This window comes from Anomaloglossus baeobatrachus, chromosome 6, assembly GCF_048569485.1.
Source record: "Anomaloglossus baeobatrachus isolate aAnoBae1 chromosome 6, aAnoBae1.hap1, whole genome shotgun sequence".
Classification (NCBI taxonomy): Eukaryota; Metazoa; Chordata; class Amphibia; order Anura; family Aromobatidae; genus Anomaloglossus; species Anomaloglossus baeobatrachus.
In genome coordinates, this window is record NC_134358.1 from 326,874,226 (window position 1) to 326,895,802 (window position 21,577).

Genomic DNA, 21,577 nt, shown 5'->3' on the forward strand with positions numbered 1-21,577 from the left:
TAGGAGCCCAGACTGAAAATGTCCAACTTCAAAGATAATAAAGTCTGGCTCACTGTAATTTTAGTTGGTGCTCCGAGAAAAATATACCATATAACAAGATTAGCTCGGGCACACAAAATGAAAGTCTGAGACAAAATGCTGCTGGTGAAATAATCTGCTTATTTTTTATTTTGGTGCAAAGGTCAAAATTATTCAATTCTCTTTTTTTCTAACGTTTCGGCCCCAGTCTATAGGCCTTCGTCAGAGAAGTCTATAATGAAAGTATACAGAAAGGAAAAAAAGAACATGTTTATAAAGACATAATCATGATATCACACAACCGTAACATGTATAAGAATGATGAATCATGTACAAGATAGGTACCAATAACAAAAAATAAAAATAAAAAATTAAAACAAGACATGAAAATAAAGAGTCATGTATTCCATATACAGTATGTTGATATTTCATAATTTACATAAACATAGGAGAAAACAACCACACTGAGATAAATACGCAAACGTACCTATATGATCAGAGAAGATGAATATGTATGACTCCCACATAAAGGGGATCCTGATATGACTTTATTAATTTGCCTAAAATGTAGACATAGATTCTTTTAGAAAAAATTGAAACCCAACATGTCTTTCTGGGCAAATTTTCTATAGAGAGAAAAAAACCTTTTTATTTCTCTACAGGGAAAGGCGGCAAGGGAAAATCAGAGATATGGTGACAGATACAGAAGCGAGGTCATAGAATTCATGATCAAGAAAAAACTAAAAGGATTATAAGAAAAAGGAGGGAGAAGAATAGTAAAGGAGGTGAACAAAAAGAAATGGAGTGACAACATAGGAAACCAAAATAGATCTGGATAGAGCTACCTTTGCCGTTGATCAATATTAGTATATCAAGAAACGGGGATGAGGGCACCTGTTCCACAGATGACCAAAGGTATTGTGGTATCCACTAAATAGTGCTGTGATAAGAAATATACAAAGTAAGTAGTATGGTGTCATACAGCTGCGTAGACCATGAATGGTGCTATAAAAGAATATACGTACCAACAGGGTATATACTGAAAATTAGGTGACCTCCTCAGAATACAGAGGTAACGTGATGTCCACGTATTGAGACCTAACATCATAAATAAATATAAGTACAAAGGTGCGTATCCCCAGAAAAAGGACAACCCTATGATGATATAAGAAGCTACAAACCGCTCAAGTGTGCATAGATGCAGATCTACATGAGTCTGCTGGTGGTACTGCAATCCTTATAGCTGGTATTATGACTGATGTTATCCTATAAGTGAACTATAGATAAAAAGATTTATATATCAATGTGTGCATACAATTATCTCTAGTAGAGGATCTCAGATATTACACGGTAATACATACCGCCTAGGAGTAAGCTGAATTCTCATGGGCACCACGAACAATAATCACACTGAGGGTTGAAGTACTACAATGTATCGCAATAAGCTGCCTGAAAGACGTACATACAGATCATAATATCAGATCAACAGCATAAGGGCAAAGAGAGTAAGAGAAAAAGGAAATGCAAAAACGTTATAACACACCTGGTATGCTGACAAAGATTAAAGATGAGAGGATTTAAGTAGAGCTCGTCACATTCCTAGAAATAAAGGATAAGTGAGGAATAGAAGATAACCAACAGTAAAAGAAAGTCAGGGAGGACCATAGACGTAACTGTACCTGGGAAAAGAGAAAATCTCAAGAGCATAGGTGGTGACAGCAAACTCCTTGTGAATCGACCTGGTGCACAAGGTGAGAGGAAACCCGCCTTTTTATACAAGCTGGATCAGCTGTGAGTCAAAATATGTGACGTCAGGGCTTGCCGTGGCGCTTGCTGCCCATGCGCGGAGAAACCAGTAAGGTTCATCGGCGCATGCGCCTGCCGCGTCCACAGACGGCCCATAAGTCCGAGCGGCGTCAGGTGATTATGGGGCGGGACATCCGGTCTGTGAACCGCACCGTGGGACGCTCGATCACGCATGCGCAGAAGGGCCCCCAAGGCCGATCGGCGCATGCGCAAGCGGCGATCATCCGAGACTAATGGGAAAGAGGAGAAACGGGCCGGGCGTTTATGGGAAATGGGAAATTTATTCTAATTTTTTAGGTCAGGTTTCAATTTCTTTGTTTCATTTTCTCTTTTTTTTTTTTTTTATATTTATTTTAGTTTATTTTATTTTATTTTATTTTAATTTATTTTATTTTATCTAACTTTGGCTCTGTTCGGTTTTCTTATATATATCACAACTTTTGTGTCACTTATCTTTTCCCTTTTTTCTCCCCCCGTTGTTTTCTTTTCTCCTTTTTATTTTTTTCTTTTTTTTTTTTTTTTTTTTTCTTTTTTTCTCATCTTTTTTCGTTTTTCTCATCTTTTACTTCCTCTATTTTTTCCTTCTCTTATAAAAACTTCTTTAATTCATTTAATCTTGTCATTCCGTTTTTTTCACTTTCTACTCTAATACATTTTATTATCTTCTTCTTTTCAGGCGCAGTGACCTTTGCACGATCGCACATCACAAGCGCAATAGTTATCACATGGATCCTCCTGACTGCCTCACGTTTATGGGGAGAAGTGAGCCCGCTCATGCGCGGTCATGTCCTTCACTACGGCCAGTCTGCGCCTGCGCCCGGCCCGTTTCTCCTCTTTCCCATTAGTCTCGGATGATCGCCGCTTGCGCATGCGCCGATCGGCCTTGGGGGCCCTTCTGCGCATGCGTGATCGAGCGTCCCACGGTGCGGTTCACAGACCGGATGTCCCGCCCCATAATCACCTGACGCCGCTCGGACTTATGGGCCGTCTGTGGACGCGGCAGGCGCATGCGCCGATGAACCTTACTGGTTTCTCCGCGCATGGGCAGCAAGCGCCACGGCAAGCCCTGACGTCACATATTTTGACTCACAGCTGATCCAGCTTGTATAAAAAGGCGGGTTTCCTCTCACCTTGTGCACCAGGTCGATTCACAAGGAGTTTGCTGTCACCACCTATGCTCTTGAGATTTTCTCTTTTCCCAGGTACAGTTACGTCTATGGTCCTCCCTGACTTTCTTTTACTGTTGGTTATCTTCTATTCCTCACTTATCCTTTATTTCTAGGAATGTGACGAGCTCTACTTAAATCCTCTCATCTTTAATCTTTGTCAGCATACCAGGTGTGTTATAACGTTTTTGCATTTCCTTTTTCTCTTACTCTCTTTGCCCTTATGCTGTTGATCTGATATTATGATCTGTATGTACGTCTTTCAGGCAGCTTATTGCGATACATTGTAGTACTTCAACCCTCAGTGTGATTATTGTTCGTGGTGCCCATGAGAATTCAGCTTACTCCTAGGCGGTATGTATTACCGTGTAATATCTGAGATCCTCTACTAGAGATAATTGTATGCACACATTGATATATAAATCTTTTTATCTATAGTTCACTTATAGGATAACATCAGTCATAATACCAGCTATAAGGATTGCAGTACCACCAGCAGACTCATGTAGATCTGCATCTATGCACACTTGAGCGGTTTGTAGCTTCTTATATCATCATAGGGTTGTCCTTTTTCTGGGGATACGCACCTTTGTACTTATATTTATTTATGATGTTAGGTCTCAATACGTGGACATCACGTTACCTCTGTATTCTGAGGAGGTCACCTAATTTTCAGTATATACCCTGTTGGTACGTATATTCTTTTATAGCACCATTCATGGTCTACGCAGCTGTATGACACCATACTACTTACTTTGTATATTTCTTATCACAGCACTATTTAGTGGATACCACAATACCTTTGGTCATCTGTGGAACAGGTGCCCTCATCCCCGTTTCTTGATATACTAATATTGATCAACGGCAAAGGTAGCTCTATCCAGATCTATTTTGGTTTCCTATGTTGTCACTCCATTTCTTTTTGTTCACCTCCTTTACTATTCTTCTCCCTCCTTTTTCTTATAATCCTTTTAGTTTTTTCTTGATCATGAATTCTATGACCTCGCTTCTGTATCTGTCACCATATCTCTGATTTTCCCTTGCCGCCTTTCCCTGTAGAGAAATAAAAAGGTTTTTTTCTCTCTATAGAAAATTTGCCCAGAAAGACATGTTGGGTTTCAATTTTTTCTAAAAGAATCTATGTCTACATTTTAGGCAAATTAATAAAGTCATATCAGGATCCCCTTTATGTGGGAGTCATACATATTCATCTTCTCTGATCATATAGGTACGTTTGCGTATTTATCTCAGTGTGGTTGTTTTCTCCTATGTTTATGTAAATTATGAAATATCAACATACTGTATATGGAATACATGACTCTTTATTTTCATGTCTTGTTTTAATTTTTTATTTTTATTTTTTGTTATTGGTACCTATCTTGTACATGATTCATCATTCTTATACATGTTACGGTTGTGTGATATCATGATTATGTCTTTATAAACATGTTCTTTTTTTCCTTTCTGTATACTTTCATTATAGACTTCTCTGACGAAGGCCTATAGACTGGGGCCGAAACGTTAGAAAAAAAGAGAATTGAATAATTTTGACCTTTGCACCAAAATAAAAAATAAGCAGATTATTTCACCAGCAGCATTTTGTCTCAGACTTTCATTTTGTGTGCCCGAGCTAATCTTGTTTTATGTGTGTTCTATTGACAATAAAACATTGATGATTCTTAATAATACTTCATAAGTGGTGATCCCATTTTTTAGGTATGTCTTTTTCTTGTTCTTGCCACGTAACGCAGTGTACCTAGGAGATCCCCGTGGGTGGTGCCATCCCACTGTCTGTCTTTCTCCTCAGTTTTTTTGGTGTTTTTCACCAATTCCAAGGAGTTGGCACGCATTTTTGTCTTTGACATTTGTTTTTTCATCTTGATTGTAATCACCTTTTGGTGGAGGCATGGATTTGGATGCCAGAGAGGCAGCTTGGAGCAACCAAGCGGGCAGCATGTTTGGTTTTGGGGATGAGATGCCTTTACCTTCTAACACAACCCCTATGGATGATCCTTCACAGAGATTGATGAGTTACCTTATAAATTTACATAAACGTTTAACCAAAACCTGGTGGAATATACGCAGCTTGGAGGAGTATAAGATTTTAAAAATTATCCCCAGGGGTTTGAGGATACAAATTTTTCCGGCCTAGGAGGCCGATCCTACTTTTAAAGATGAGTGGGAACAGGGCTTGCTTAGAGCCTCAATTATTCTCCTAGATCTGTTGGTTGAGCATGACCAAAAATTACTGATCAAACTCAAGGAGGAGATCAGAATAAAGGAGCAGATGTTGGAGTCTTTAAATCAGGAGGATGTGGTTTTGCCATTCAAGAAAAAATTGAAAACAATTATTGATCTGTTTGAAAAGGAGGTAGTGAAGGGTAAGAAAAACAAGTTCCAGAGGGATAGATCAGATTATGCTAACGGTAAGGCCTATAAGTGGTCCCATCATGGGAACAGGAGACATGCAAGGCCATTAGACCCCTCTATCCCAGCCCTTGTTCCAGCTACTGATACTATTACCAGTGATTTTTTATCCTCGGACACAAGCGAGGCAGAAGGCGCACACGGAGCGGGCTCCGTAAATCAAAGGTTCATCAAGAAGAGGAAGAACCGTCATTACAACTGGTCCCCCTCACATCGACGGGAAACGCGCCAGACCAAGAAATATTAACCACTCTCGCAGAGAAAGGTAATCTACAGGTCATCAACCTTTCCACTTATGAGTTGTCTGAGATAGAGATCAAGCTTCTGACAAAAGGTCTTTCCTTCTCCCCCATGAACAGGCTTGATAAGTTTGTCTTAACCAAAGATCTATATCTGTTTTGCACGCAATTGGTCTTTAGGTTCTTGTATAGTAGGCCCACATTGGTGGATGAATTGCCCCCAGAAGATAGACGGGTTTTCCAGGACCTCCTAGAATTGGTGAGTGAGAACGAAAGGCCTTTGGGCACCAGAACTCCATTTTCGGGACGCCTCTTATCACAGGCCACTCCCCCTTTTAACATCTGCCCGGCGGTACAAATCTTTTTTGATAAAACATGTGTTGATATAAAAAATCTAAAACTAGACGGCAATAGGGCTAATAATTTATCCAGAGAAGAACTACTTGCCCTGAAACGCCTAAAAGAAAACAAGGATTTTATCATTAAGGAAGCAGACAAAGGGGGTAATATTGTCTTGTGGCCCTTTGACATGTATATGAGAGAAGCTAAGAGACAACTAAACAATGCTCTTTGTTATCAAATTCTTCCATCAGATCCTACGGAATTCTTCAAGAGGAAGCTTGATGACCTACTCAGTTTCTCATTTGACCAAGGCATAATTTCAATGACGGAAAAAAACTTTTTGACCACGAAACACCCAGTTGTTCCAACTCTATATTTACTTCCAAAGGTGCATAAGGGACTCCAGGAGCCCCCAGGTAGGCCTATTGTTGCGGGGATTGGTGGTGTTTTTGAAAGACCATGTATTTATTTGGATTTTTTCTTACAACCAATTGCCCAACGCCTTCCTTCCTATATACGTGATTCGACACATATTTTGGATCAAAGAAGGGGCCTACGAGTACCATCTGGAACCATGTTGGTTACATTAGATGTGGAATCCTTGTATACATGCATAAGTCATGATTTGGGCATTCAGGCTGTGTCCTTTTTCTTGAACCAACAGAGCACAGGAGATCGGCTGCATGACTCGTTCCTTTTGGAACTTTTGAAAATGGTGTTGGAGAAAAGCTATTTCACGTTTGATAGAGCCTTCTATAAACAAACAGCTGGGACCGCAATGGGAGCACGTTGTGCGCCAAGTTACGCCAACGCGTTTCTAGGATGGTGGGAACTCAACAGGGTATGTACTATGGATCATTATAATAGGTTTGTAATGAAATGGTACAGATTTATTGATGATATCCTGTTTCTGTGGACAGGGCCCTTGGATCTGTGCGATGAGTTCATACGGGAGTTGAACCAGAGTGAATTAAACATAAAGCTCACCAAGACTATATCAACTACTTTGGTGGATTTCTTGGATTTGAGGATTAATCTGAAGGGTGAGTCTTTATGTACGCAATTCTTTAGAAAGCCTACCGCCGCCAACAGTTTGCTGCACTACTCCAGTTTCCACCCTCCCCATGTCCGGAATGCGATCCCGAAAGGACAATTTTTGAGGGTTCGGAGGAACTGCAGCAACCTGGAGGATTTCCGTGTTCATGCACTCGATCTCTCCAGCAGATTCAAAGCAAGGGGTTACCCAAAACGAGTCATATCCTCAGCCTACCAGATGACCTCCAACATGAACCAGGAGGATGCCCTAGGACCCAAGAATCAGGCCAAAGCTGGAACGGTAAATTTGATCTCACAGTATCACAATCAGTGGCAGGATGTTTATACAATTCTCAATAATAACTGGAGTATCCTACGGAGTGAGGAAAGGCTTTGTGTCTTTATCTCTGAAAAACCTAAAATGGTTGCCCGGAGAGCTAGGAATATGAAATCATTCCTAACCTCTAGCCACTTTCGGAGACAGACCCAGAACTTGGGGAGGGGTTCAAAGGTGGTTGGAACTTTCCCTTGTGGGGATTGCACGGTGTGCCAATTCATGGTTGCAGGAAACCAATTCCTTCTACCTATTCCTCCTGGGCAGGTTTCCTGTCGGTCGTATTACAATTGCCGGTCGGAGAATGTGGTCTATGTGTTGAAATGTGATTGCCCTAAACTCTATGTGTGTCAAACCACCCAGGAGCTACGACGCAGACTACAGCAACACATATCCAATATCAACACAGCAAAAGAGGATCTGAGAAAGGGTAAGACCGTGTCATCTGTGGCTATGCACTTTCTCACATATCATGGTGGTCGTACCAGAAGTCTCAAAGTCCTTGTGGTTGATGCTGTCAATCAGGGCATCAGGGGGGGTGATGTGGTGAAGGAGTTGCTACGAAGGGAATCAAAATGGATTTACACACTCAACAGCCTTGCACCACATGGCATCAATGAGGAAATTTTGTTCAATGGGTTCTATGAAACCTTCTAATCTTTGTTTGTCCATTATTGTTTCAGGTTCATCCCTTCTGGCTGTGGATACTCCTTTTTCCTCCCGCCGCCCCCCCCTCCATCTTTGTTTACTGTGGCGCTGTCCCTATCACCGACCACAAGGACGTGTTTATGACCAGTGGCATTTTCCTCTCCAGATGCTGCATTGAATGGAGTACTACCCTTGGCTTGGGAATGATTAATCGAACTTTGATCCAATTTCTTGAAGAATTTCAGAAGACTGCACATCAAGCCACCATGGTCACCTTTTGAATGGCTCCATTGCTCTACTGACAGGACTTTTTTGCTGTCGCCTACCAATGTCTATTGGTGCCCTGCATCTCTGTGTATAATGGATGCGCCATTTGCAGGATTTTAATGGGGAACCTTCCTTTTTTCCACTCTCAGCATATACCAGTGTGGTACACTCCTAAAATATTGCCTGCCTTATTTTTCTCCCAACAGGTTGTACAAAATATAAAAACCAAAAAAACAGCAGAAAGCAAAAATTAATTTAATTAAATTTTTCTTTTTTTTTTCCTGTTGCCCACTAATGTCTATTGGTGCCGTGCCCTGCACCTCTGTCCATAATGGATGCGCCATTTGCAGGATCTTAATGGTTTACCTCCATTTTTTCACTCTCAGCATGTACCAGTGCCAGTACCAATTTTTTTCTGCGATTAATTTGCTGTATTTTTTGTGATCAACCTTTTTTTTTTTTTTTTTTTTTGTGATAAACCTTTAGTCCCTCTCTTGGCTCTCCAAATACACTCTGCTGAATCTATATATGCCTGAATCTATATATACCTGGCTTCATGGGCGTGAAATTTGTGAGAAAAATTTGTGTGTTTTTTGGGGGGGCCCCTCCATTTTGGAAGTTGTGCGTTTGCTGTGACTCTGAATGGGATCATTGATATATGACAATTTCTGGTGCATCCACTTTACAACACAGTGTTTACTGCTTGTGAACATTCAAATAAGGTTATGTGAAACCTGATATGCTGCCTGCATGGCATTACCTATTTCTGACACATGTGCAGACTATATATTGTTGTAGTTATTTTTATTCGGCATTTCTCTTTAGTCTGCTCATGAGTCCTAACATTAGCGTATCCCTTTATACAAGTCGGCCCTCTGTTCCCACAGACACCGCTCTTTATTGAGAACCTTCATCCCCCCCCCCCTTTTTCGGCTGGCCATGACGAGCGCTCCCCATACTTTCCACGCATGCGTTTGACTGTGGGCCTAAACGCATGCGTGGTTTGTTTCAGCGTTGTTGGTATTTGTTAGCAATGCTCTTTCACTTCTTTCTGTTTCTAGACTGCATGCTGGGTCCTACCTCCTTGCTGCTCACACAGGTGATTCATATTGTCTATTTAGCATTTTACCCTTTAAATAGTACACATATATGTCTTAGTGGTGTTAATGTCTGTCCTTGAGAAAGCTACCAAAAGGTAGCGATACGCGTGGGGCCACCCATATCTGGTCCACCACCCTTCCTTTGCCCTGCCCCGGATGGTTTTTTAGCATTTTTTGCTGCACCCTCCTTGAGGTTTTGGTATGTCATCCTGAGGGATTTTCCTTAGTTGCTCTCTGGGCTTTTCTTTATTATTTCAGCCCGCTTGCTTGATTATCTAAAACCTGTTTGAAATGCCTGCTGGGTGTCCTGCTCAGGTCTTTGTGAATTTGTAATTTGTGAACTGTACAATTTTTGATCTTGTTCATTTATTTTCTGCTGCTCACTTTGCCATGGGCCAGCCAGTTAATTTCATTTGAGTACCTGTGGGATCCTCGGCATAAGCTGCTATTCTATTTTATGGAAAGTCCTCTCCTTGCTGCACAAATATAGGGGTATTTCAGGGTTTGTTCAATATTGATTACAGCCTATTGGCATTGGACCAAGAATATAAATTTTTCAATGTGGGTATCTCTCAAGTGCATTAGTGCTTTGAATTGATTTTAGATGTCTGTATTTGTCTGTGTGTATTCGTTTATCGGTATTTTTTCACTTTCACTATGTGTTTTTTGTGTGTTCTATTGACAATAAAACATTGATGATTCTTAATAATACTTCATAAGTGGTGATCCCATTTTTTAGGTATGTCTTTTTCTTGTTCTTGCCACGTAACGCAGTGTACCTAGGAGATCCCCGTGGGTGGTGCCATCCCACTGTCTGTCTTTTTTACACCTGGAATGCCCTCACCGGCAGGTTTTAGCAGACCACTAAATGGATGTCTGGCTCTAAGGACCTGTCCCCGTGCGTGCCTGGTCTACAAGGAGTCCCCGTACTCAATCACCCTGCTTTTTCCTGAGGTGTCTTTCAGACTGACTGTGTGGCAACCGAACTCCCCCGCAAACAGCCACTACACCTGCAGGGTCTGACTAGCATGTCTGCGTGCCCGCGCTCCGCTTCAGACTGACATGTGTCCTCCTCCACTGCTCCTCTCTTCTGGACTGCCACTGCATACTCCTTCCAGCTCCACCGCACCACTAGCTTAAATGTGGAGGCTACGCCCCCTCTTGGGTCTGCCCAGGGGTCCCCTCTAAGGTGTGTGTGAGCCCTGGTTAAAGTGTGTCTGTGTCCACACCCTATTCAGCCTTTGGGATTACCTGTTTGTACTCACCCAGCATGGGTGCAGTACTCAGTGGTACCTGACCAGGTCAGGGGCGCAACATAAAATAAATCCCAAAAATTTGTATAAATACATTAATGCCAAAAAGAAAACAAAGGATAGTATCAGCCCCTTAAAATATAGTAACAAGTTAGTTACGGAGGACAAACTAAATACTGAGATCTTAAACAGGCACTTCTCACCTGTGTTCACCAAGGAACTGACTGTTCCAGGGATCATTCAATAAGTGAAAAATCAAAGTTCACCACCTGATATAATTAATTTAACACAAGAAGAAGTACGCCTGCATCTGAGTAAATCAAACATTGACAAATCTCCTGGGCCAGATGGCATTCATCCACGAATATTGAGGGAATTGTGCACAGTAATTGACAGACCGCTGTATCTCATCTTTTTAGACTCGCTTGTTACAGGGTGGTGCCTCAGGATTGGAGGATTGTTGATGTGGTGCCGATATTTAAGAAAAGTAAGAAGATGGATCCAGGCAACTACTGTCCAGTAAGCCTGACATCAGTAGTAAGTTTTTGAGGGTATTTTAAGGGATAACATGCAAAAATATATTGCAGAAAATAATATAACTGACAGACAGCATGGATTCATGAAGGATAAGTCGTGTCTAACCAACATGTTGGGGTTCTATGAGGGGGTAAGTGCAAATCTGGATATTGGTAATGCAGCTGATGTGATTCATTTGGACTTTGCAAAGGCATTTGACACTGTACCACATAGTAGCCTTATACTAAAGTTCCAGAAGCAAGGACTAGGGGAAACTATATGCAACTGGGTAAGGAATTGGCTAAAAGATAGGAAACAAAGAGTAGTCAGAAATGGTACATTCTCTAAATGGGCTATAGTCACCAGTAGGGTGCCACAGGGATCTGTGCTAGGACCAATTCTTTTTAATCTCTTTATTAATGACCTTGTGGATAGGATAGATAGTAAAGTGTCAGTCTTTTCTGATGACACCAAACTATGTAGGATATTAAAAACTGACCTTGATAGTACAATATTACAAAAAGATCTGGATAAGATGTCAGAATGAGCAGATACTTTGCAATGGAGATTTAATGTTGATAAATGTAAAGTAATGCACCTAGGACGGAGTAATCCTATAGCTGTGTATACATTTAATGGAAGTAAACTCGGGACTACACAACAAGAGAAGGACTTGGGTATTCTCATTACAAATAGGCTGAGCAGCAGTACTCAATGTCAGGCAGCAGCTGCTAATGTACCGCCCCCGTGTCAGCGGCCGAGCCGCTCGGATCCGGAACTGCGGCGGCTCGAGGGGTCTCCGAACCCGTGAGTGGGGTCGCGCGGACACTCAAAGTGAAAGGGGGAATATGTACAGGGGATTTGGAAGTTCGTGACGCCACCCACGGTGTGTCGTAAGATGGAGTACCACCGCTGCTGTTGGGGCGCCTGGTGGCGGTGGTATGGCAAAAAGGTGTTTAACCCCTCCGTGGGTTGGGGGTTGTGCCCCAGGGCCTGGTGATGGTAGCAAAGGGGTGCCCTTAGGAAGAAAAGGGGTTTTTCATACTCACTCAGTCCAAGAATACTGACACTGACAGCTTGTAAACCAGAATTCTGAGCACCGCTGCAGCAAGGAGGGAGCACACTTGGATCCGTGCCCTTGGTGCTGATTGTTAGCCTGTGACTTTTTCCGTGGCACCTTCTTCTCTGTTTGGATCCCTGTAGTGTGAAACTAGTCGGGTCCCGCTCACCCGTATGGCTAACGCAGAGTGAGCTTGCTCTCAGGGTTCACGCTTGGGATTTGATGGACTGTGTTTTGGGAAAAGTCCTATCCCCTCGTTGCGCTAGTACCCCGATTTTAGAGCAGGTGAGGGATGAATTTTGAAGACTTCACCCCCGTCGGGTAAATTACAAGGACGCTTGAAGCTACTTCCCGGCCTAGGGTCCACGTACCCCGTCGTGCCCTGGCCCCTGCCCTTGGATGGCTCAAGGCCGCCCTCCTCAGCAGATCCGTGCCCCTTGACATGATCCCCTGAGACCAGGGTTCCAGCTCCTACCAGGCCCAGACCAACGTCTGCCACCTATTAGTCTCAAGGAGCCGTGCTCCTGACCTCCTTGCCTCTACCACAACACTCCTTTCACTTTTTAACTTTCCCCTACCAACCCCCCAAGTGGGCGGCCCTATTTCCTTAAGGCCCCCCAATGGTGTGTCTGGTGGGTGTGGTGCAGAGTGTTCCTAGGGTTTTGATTGGCTCTGATCTTAGCAACACCAAAGAACAGGATCCGTAACCAAAGAGGATTGGATATCATGCAGAAGGGCAGATTGCACAATACCCTGTGATGACCTGATAGGCCAGGGCGTCACACTAAAGCAAACAAGATTTTAGGGTGTATAAAAAAAGAAATTAGATCCCGTGATCCCAACGTATTGTTACCCCTCTATAAAACACTTGTAAGGCCATATCTAGAATATGGGATTCAGTTTTGGGCTCCACATTTTAAAAAGGACATTCAGAAGTTAGAGTGGGTTCAAAGGCGGGTAACTAGACTACTACAAGGAATGGAAGGCCTCCCATATGATGAGAGGTTGAAAACGTTAGGTTTGTATAGCTAAGTAAAAAGGCGTCTCAGAGGAGATCTCATTTATATGAATAAATACATTTGTGGTCAATATAAAAGAATGGCACATGACTTTTTTTTTAAAAAGACAATACTAAGGACCAGGGGGCATACACTGTGAGTGGAAGAAAAGCGATTCCGGCAGCTAAATAGTAAAGGATTTGTTACAGTTCGGGGTTCTGTTGTGCCTCAAACCGGTCCAGTCCCATCATTCACTCCCACATTGGGGTCGGTCAACTCTGCAGTGCCACCTGGCTGTTGTTTGAGGCATCAGGGGGCTAGAGTTTTGTACCATCCTGAGCCTAAGTGCTTATTCAGCCATACTGAGCATGTGCGTGATGTCATCAATGACAAGGCGGCTACTGATTGGTCATTAGTGACATCAACGATGAAGTGGCAGCCGCTGATTGGTCATCATGACATCAGCAGTGATGTGGCAGCCTCTGTATGGCTGCAGCCGACACCATTACCACATGCCATGTGGTCTGGGCCAGGGAGGTGGCTATAAAAGGTCTGTAGCTCTGCCCATCAGTGCGCGAGCATCACATTCTGTATGCTGACAACTAAGGCAGCAGACCTGGCTGTGAGAGTGCGTTGGTTGCAGCGTCACTTACCTGCACTGCATGTGGCAGGCATATATATGGAAAAGGACAGTGACATCAGGGTTAGGCGTCGGTACCGGGTATTTGTATCCGTGCACACCTGTATGGTGAGGGTCAACCATTGTCTTATTAGTCCTTGGGTCTCCAGTATCTCTAGTTGGTTATCCTCCGCCTGACGTGTCCCGTACACACATGACCAGTGGTCTGCAGTGATTGTGGCAGACGTGTGTGTGTGTGTACCAGTGACTGTGCATTTGGCGACGCCAACTGGGTAATTCGCTCAGTCTTACATGCCTCTACGCACATCATCGATACCTGTATTGTATACCTGTTCACGATCAGTCGTGCCCCGTACGTACGTGACCAGTTCCAGGTTTATGTCCCAGTGAGGTTAACTGAGTCACCTGTTGATCTGACGTGTCTATACACACGTGACCAGAACACGTGTACCTGTGAAGTTAACAGGGACACGCTACACATTGACATGTGCCTTTAAACATCCCGTTCATTCACATTTGGGTTTTCCTTAGTTGCTGTAACTGTCCTCCAGTCTCATAACGGCCTTGTCATCTGCCCGGCGGACTTTGGGCGGCGATTGGTTTCATACTATTTTATATCCAATCGTCCTCTTCATAACAGGGTTCTTTACAGTTAGAGGAGTCAGACTGTGGAATGCCCTACCAGAAGAGGTAGTAATGGCAGATTGTATAACAGCTCTTAAAAAAGGGCTGGCAACATTGCTGGTTATAAATGTCTTAGTGACAAAATGTAGAACTGGTGGAGGAAGGTTGAACTAGATGGACCTAGGTCTTTTTTTCAACCTAAGTAACTATGCATTCAATTTTTATGTATATTAATCATCTTTCTCTAGTTGCATCTTATGGTTCCAAGCTGAGTGACATTTAACTAACGTCATCCCACCACTGGCCTACTTCCACTCATTTCCACTGGGTAATTTACAAATTCTTATTTTATTCTCCCTGTGTTGTGTGGTTCTCTTATACTCTGTACTGTCTTGGTTTCTCACTACATTGTGCTTTTGTGTATCCTTTACCACATATTATTTCCTGCAATGAGAGATTTCCATTTTACATTCACCCTAACATTAGAGTTTAACTATAACCACATTCAAGGTATGCCTTTCGACGTCTTACATAAAATCATTGGTTTTACCCTAATGTTCCCCGATTACCACTAATCCCTTCTCGCTTCTTCTGCCTTAGGTATGTATTAGACACTAATATATACTTCCTCTGAAAACTACATAGTAGTATTTACTCATTTAGGTACGTTTCTGTCAGTTTTGCGTTATCTTGTGTATGTCACTGACTGTGACTTTATATCTTTCGCAGATCATTGTTCAGTTTTGGAAGATTTATAAATGTACTTGTATACACAATTTAATTTGTTCTCTTGACAGCATATGGTTTATTATTTTTAATATTTTTAACTTTTTCATGTTTGCGATTATTGTATATTGTTATGTCATCTGTGACATAGTAATGTGATTCATATATGTAATAATTGATCATGTCATGTTTTTTCTTTTTTTTTCTTGTTTTATATAGACGATTTGTCCTTTATAAAGACCCAAAAAGGGTTGAATTGTTGGACTTTTTTTCATTTCCACACATGCCGTGAATATAAAATAAATAATGAGATTTGATTAATTTCCCTTTTTCTTATTGGTGTGCCGAGGTTATATTTCACTATTCACTCCTCCTGATTATCTGAGACAAAACAGGACAAATACTGCTCAAACTTCTGATACCATTTGTCCATTAGACTGTGGATGGAAAGCCGACAATTGAGGTAGTTTAATCCTTAACTGAAAGCAGAAAGCCCTCCAAAAGTTGGTAATAAACTGACTCACTCAATCAGAAAAAATATTAGACAGGACTCTATGGAGTTGTCGCGGGCGGGGAGGAGGGTATCAGCACTGCGCTCCCCCCTCTGCTCGGGTCCGGCTGCTGCTGCTCAGTGGTGGCTCGAGCGGTGGGCCGGATCCCGGGGGTTCTCGAGCGGCGCTCCTCGCCCGTGAGTGAAAGGGGATTGGGTTTTGGGATATAGTCTATTGTCCGTGACGCCACCCACGGTTGTGGTGATCTGTTAGCACCACCGCTGCTCGGTGTGGGGATCCCGGGAGTGATGGTGTGAAGCAGCAAGTTGTTGTGTTGCCCCTCCGTGGGTAGGGGTTGGTGATCCCGGGGCCCAGTGTTGAGGTGAGTAGATGCAGGGCTTGGTGGGCGCAGGGACGCGGGGGGCAGCGCTGTGCCTTGCGGCACTGTGGTACTCACTCAGCCTGAGACGTTGACACAGTTCTCGGTAAAACACACGGCTGGAAAGACGGTTCCCACGGACGGCTGCACTTTCCTTTCCCCAGTAAGTGACGGTGATGTCCCTTTTCCTGCACCTAATGTTGTTGATGGTCTCGATGGGTTCCCACCGGTAACCCGCTCCCTGGCTTCAAGCTGGACCGGAGGAGCTCTATTCTTTGCCCGCAGGCTCTGGCCCTTAGAAACTGGTGCCCTGGCGGTGGCGGTGTCTCTACTGTAATGGTTGGGCTGTTGCCTTCAATCGGGATTTGGTTGTTGGGGGAATCTACGTCCCCTTCACTGACGGATTTGGCAAATTATGGCGACTCCTAGCCTTGCCGGGGTCCGAGAGGCCCCTGCCCTGGTGCTGACTGTCCTTTGTACACTGCTCCAGACCGCCGGGCCACCACCCGTCCGCGGTCCTTCCAGGAACTTCCAAACGGTCACCCCTCCGGACAATCACCGCCGTTGCTGACCTTGCTGACTCTGTCCTGCACACAGCTGGACCCACTTCAGGCTTTCTTACTGTCACCGCTCTTACTTTCCTCCTTTTCCACTTTACTTCCTTCTACTTTCACTTGTCTACTTGTTTACTCCTCACTCAAGCCCTGCCTGGGCTAAACTTCCACTCCTTCCACTTCCTCCTCCAAACTCTATCTGCCTGGTTCTTCCCGCCTCCAGGGCTGTTAACTCCTCGGTGGGCGGAGCCAATCACCTGGCCCACCCCCTGGTGTGAACATCAGCCCCTGGAGGAAGGCAACAAGGATTTTGGGTTAGCTTTGGTGTTCCTAACTGGGGTGTAGGGTGTGGTGCTGTGATGACCTGTGACCCCTGGCTTGCCCAGGGCGTCACAGAGTCTGACAATGTAACGTATAAATACCTGGGCTAAAGTTTTAGCATTGGGTAATGTCGGTAGAGTAATAATATCTGTCATTTTAGAAAGCTTGTCCATCGCAACAAAAATGACCATATTACCAGCAGAAAAAGGAAGTTCCATAATGAAGTCCAAGGTTGGCTAGGGACACTCAAAGGCTGCAGAAAACCTAATGAAAAAGAGTGCAATGCACGGAGTGAATGCAGTGCACAGGTGGCACACACAGACACAGAGGACACCACATCCCACAGGATTCTGGGACACCAAATGTGACGCAATATGAGGTCCAACCTCAGCACTGACCGCCAACACCTCATCTCACAAGTTTCCCAGCGGAAATACTCGAGGACAACTCATCAGCTTCAGTGTTCTTGGACCGCAGAAGATAAGCTACGAAAAAGTTAAGCCTATTAAAAAGTAATGACCACCAAGCTTGTCTCGGTGTAAGACGTTTAGCCAACTCATGGAAAAGGAAATTTTTATGTTCAGTAATTACAGTAACAGGATGGATAGCTCCCTGCAGAAAGCGTCCTCAAATTCTAATTTGAAAGCAAGTAATTCTCTATTACCAATATCATAATTACGTTCAGCTGGAAATAACATCTTAGAAAATAAGGCATATGGAAGTAGTGTACCAACAAACAGACCTTGAGACAATACAATTTCACCCACACCTCTGATGCGTCAACCTCCACCATGAAGGATTGAGAAACATCAGACTGCACTCATACGGGTGCCAAGGTAAAACATTTTTTCAGACAATCAAATGCGTACAAAGCACCCTAAGACCAATTAGAAAAGTATGTACCTTTTTTCATCAAGTCAGTCAGAGGCCTTGCTGTGGCAGATACATTTTTAATAAACTTCCTGTAAGAGTTTACAAACCCCAAGAAATGTTGCAGCACCTTAAGGTTCTCAGGATGAACCCATTTCAATATAGCCTGTAACTTAGTGGGATCCATCCTAAAACTAGAAGCGGAAATTATGTAACCCAAAAATGGAAGTTCCTGAATGGCGAAGACACACTTTTGTAATTTTGCATACAATTATTCTCTCTGAGAATTTGCAAAACTTGTCTAATATGTTTACTATGAGACCAGAAGTCTTGGGAATATATGAGGGGATTCCCTTAGGAAAAGCTGCTACCTCTAGCGAAACGTACGTTAGGGTGGTTCTCCTCTTCCCCCCTCCTCTCCTACGCTGTGTTCTGACACCTTCTTTATACATTCAGGTATACTTGATTACCAAGTATGGATTGGCTTCTTATTCAGTGTGCTAGGGTATTTGTGTTAACTTTGGCTCTGGCTGCTATATTGCACAGATTTTAAGTCATTTGACCTATTTAACCCAGGTCTCAGGACATACAGTGCCTACAAGTAGTATTCAACCCCCTGCAGATTTAGCAGGTTTACACATTCGGAATTAACTTGGCATTGTGACATTTGTACTGTAGATCAGCCTGGAAGTGTGAAATGCACCTGCAGCAAAAAATAATGTTATTTCTTTTTTTTTTTTTTTTTTTTAAATTGTGAAAAATTTATTCAGAGGGTCATTTATTATTCAACCCCTCAAACCACCAGAATTCTGTTTGGTTCCCCTAAAGTATTAAGAAGTATTTCAGGCACAAAGAACAATGAGCTTCACATGTTTGGGTTAATTATCTCTTTTTCCAGCCTTTTCTGACTAATTAAGACCCTCCACAAACTTGTGAACAGCACTCATACTTGGTCAACATGGGAAAGACAAAGGAGCATTCCAAGGCCATCAGAGACAAGATCGTGGAGGGTCACAAGGCTGGCAAGGGGTACAAAACACTTTCCAAGGAGTTGGGCCTACCTGTCTCCACTGTTGGGAGCATCATCCGGAAGTGGAAGGCTTATGGAACTACTGTTAGCCTTCCACGGCCTGGACAGCCTTTGAAAGTTTCCACCCGTGCCGAGGCCAGGCTTGTCTGAAGAGTCAAGGCTAACCCAAGGACAACAAGGAAGGAGGTCCGGGAAGATCTCATGGCAGTGGGGACATTGGTTTCAGTCAATACCATAAGTAATGTACTCCACCGCAATGGTCTCCGTTCCAGACGAGCCCGTAAGGTACCTTTACTTTCAAAACGTCATGTCAAGGCTCATCTACAGTTTGCTCATGATCACTTGGAGGACTCTGAGACAGACTGGTTCAAGGTTCTCTGGTCTGATGAGACCAAGATCGAAATCTTTGGTGCCAACCACACACATGACGTTTGGAGACTGGATGGCACTGCATACGACCCCAAGAATACCATCCCTACAGTCAAGCATGGTGGTGGCAGCATCATGCTGTGGGGCTGTTTATCAGCCAAGGGGCCTGGCCATCTGGTCCGCATCCATGGGAAGATGGATAGCACGGCCTACCTGGAGATTTTGGCCAAGAACCTCCGCTCTTCCATCAAGGATCTTAAGATGGGTCGTCATTTCATCTTCCAACAAGACAACGACCCAAAGCACACAGCCAAGAAAACCAAGGCCTGGTTCAAGAGGGAAAAAATCAAGGTGTTGCAGTGGCCTAGTCAGTCTCCTGACCTTAACCCAATTGAAAACTTGTGGAAGGAGCTCAAGATTAAAGTCCACATGAGACACCCAAAGAACCAAGATAACTTGGAGAAGATCTGCATGGAAGAGTGGTCCAAGATAACTCCAGAGACCTGTGCCGGCCTGATCAGGTCTTATAAAAGACGATTATTAGCTGTAGTTGCAAACAAGGGTTATTCCACAAAATATTAAACCTAGGGGTTGAATAATAATTGACCCACACTTTTATGTTGAAAATTTATTAAAATTTAACTGAGCAACATAACTTGTTGGTTTGTAAGATTTATGCATCTGTTAATAAATCCTGCTCTTGTTTGAAGTTTGCAGGCTCTAACTTATTTGCATCTTATCAAACCTGCTAAATCTGCAGGGGGTTGAATACTACTTGTAGGCACTGTACATATGTGTTAAATTGTGTCTCCCTCTCTCTATGCATATATAGGGTTTGCAGTCCATTGCCACTGCCTTTCCACAGTCATAATCCTCTTTGTAGGGGGGATTTAGGTCCATATATACTTTTGTATCATGATTTCTCTGCCTCCACAACTCTCATCTTTTTCTCATCTATTTAATATTGTCTTTTTATGTATCTATATTTTTCTAATAAACATTTATATTTTTGTATGCAAACTATTTTGCATTTTTGTGTGCTATTACTTCCCATCCTCCTTTTCTCATCTTAAGTTATGAGTATTTTTGTATCCCACCCAAGGACCATTATGTTATGAACCCTTTGAGGTTGTTATGCTCAGTATGGCTGTACGGATTATACTAGCTGCATAAATTTAAAATAAGCGGTATCTACCAATGGTCTGCAGGTAACTATCTCATGTGTATGGCTAGTTTTAGTATTGAGCATAATTATTGATAACTGAAGATTTTAGAAAAGTCAATACAATGTAAATTGTGACATATTTGAAAAAAAATGAAAATTTATAGTAAAATTGTGCAGCGCAATCCAAGGCAGATGCTTTTTCAGCTCCTTGTTAGTTTTTATTCACAAGATACTAGTTAATATAGCAAATAACCAATCAAATAGCCTTTATGGTGAAATAATGCATTACAAGTAGAGATCCCGAGAGAGCCACCCAAGGTTCAGTTCAGTTCATGTTCGCCAACTTTGCCTATGTTTGTTTATTGGTTCGTCGAATGGTTTGATGAACACATCCTAACCCATGGAATTCAATGGGAGGCAAAAATAAAGGTATAGGCAATAGTGATGAGCGAGTACTAAAAAGCTCGGGTGCTCGAAGCTCGGGCCGAGCCTCCCAAGATACTCGTGTACTCGGCCCGAGCAACGAGCCCAATGTTATCCTATGGGAGACCCGAGTATTTTTGTGAAATGACCACCGGCAGCATGTAGAAACCCTAAAAATGGCACAAAAGACTCCGAAGAGTGCTCAAATGACATGGCAACAGCATGGGGAAGACCCCTTGAAGCATTTATCACTCAAAAGTCACAGCTGTGAACAATTTTGTCCGCGTTTTACGCCATTTTTACGGACTCACCAGAAAACCTTCCAAAATGACACCAAAATGATTTTTCATGGCGGAAATGTTAAGGGCACATACCCAATAGTGAGATAGAGCTAATGTATGTTACTTTTTGAGATCAATACATGAAAGATTTTACGTAAAACATTGTGTGGCACTCCGATGTCCCTGAGAAGAGACGTACATAAAGGCCTCTGAGTCTAATGTGCCCATTTTGAGGAACTGAGTCTTTGTAGTATTTTCCTTTGCCAGGGCAGTCCAAAATTTTGAGGTTCACCAATGACCCTGCATACAGACGTGCATGAGGGCCTGGAAACCTGAAGTGCCCATTGGAAGGAAGTGGGTCTATTGTAGTATAGCCCTTTGGCAGGGCAGCCAAAAATTGGGAGGCTCCACGTTGTCCCTGGATAGAGACGTGCATGAGGGCCTCAAAACATTAAGTGTCCATTGTCAGGAAGTGGGTGTATTATAGTATAGCCC

At 43.1% G+C, this 21,577-nt stretch overlaps 2 long non-coding RNA genes across 2 annotated transcripts; one reads left to right on the plus strand and one right to left on the minus strand.

The window, feature by feature from the left end:
- Positions 1-503: 503 nt before the first annotated feature.
- Positions 504-1,267, minus strand: LOC142244327 (uncharacterized). Its single transcript, XR_012724510.1, has 4 exons — positions 1,200-1,267; positions 1,044-1,116; positions 864-958; positions 504-578 (listed from the first exon to the last, which is right to left on the minus strand). It is a non-coding gene; the product is annotated as an uncharacterized LOC142244327 (long non-coding RNA).
- A 2,189-nt stretch (positions 1,268-3,456) lies between these two features.
- LOC142244328 (uncharacterized) lies at positions 3,457-4,220 on the plus strand. The gene is made up of 4 exons (XR_012724511.1): positions 3,457-3,524; positions 3,608-3,680; positions 3,766-3,860; positions 4,146-4,220. It is a non-coding gene; the product is annotated as an uncharacterized LOC142244328 (long non-coding RNA).
- Positions 4,221-21,577: the final 17,357 nt, after the last annotated feature.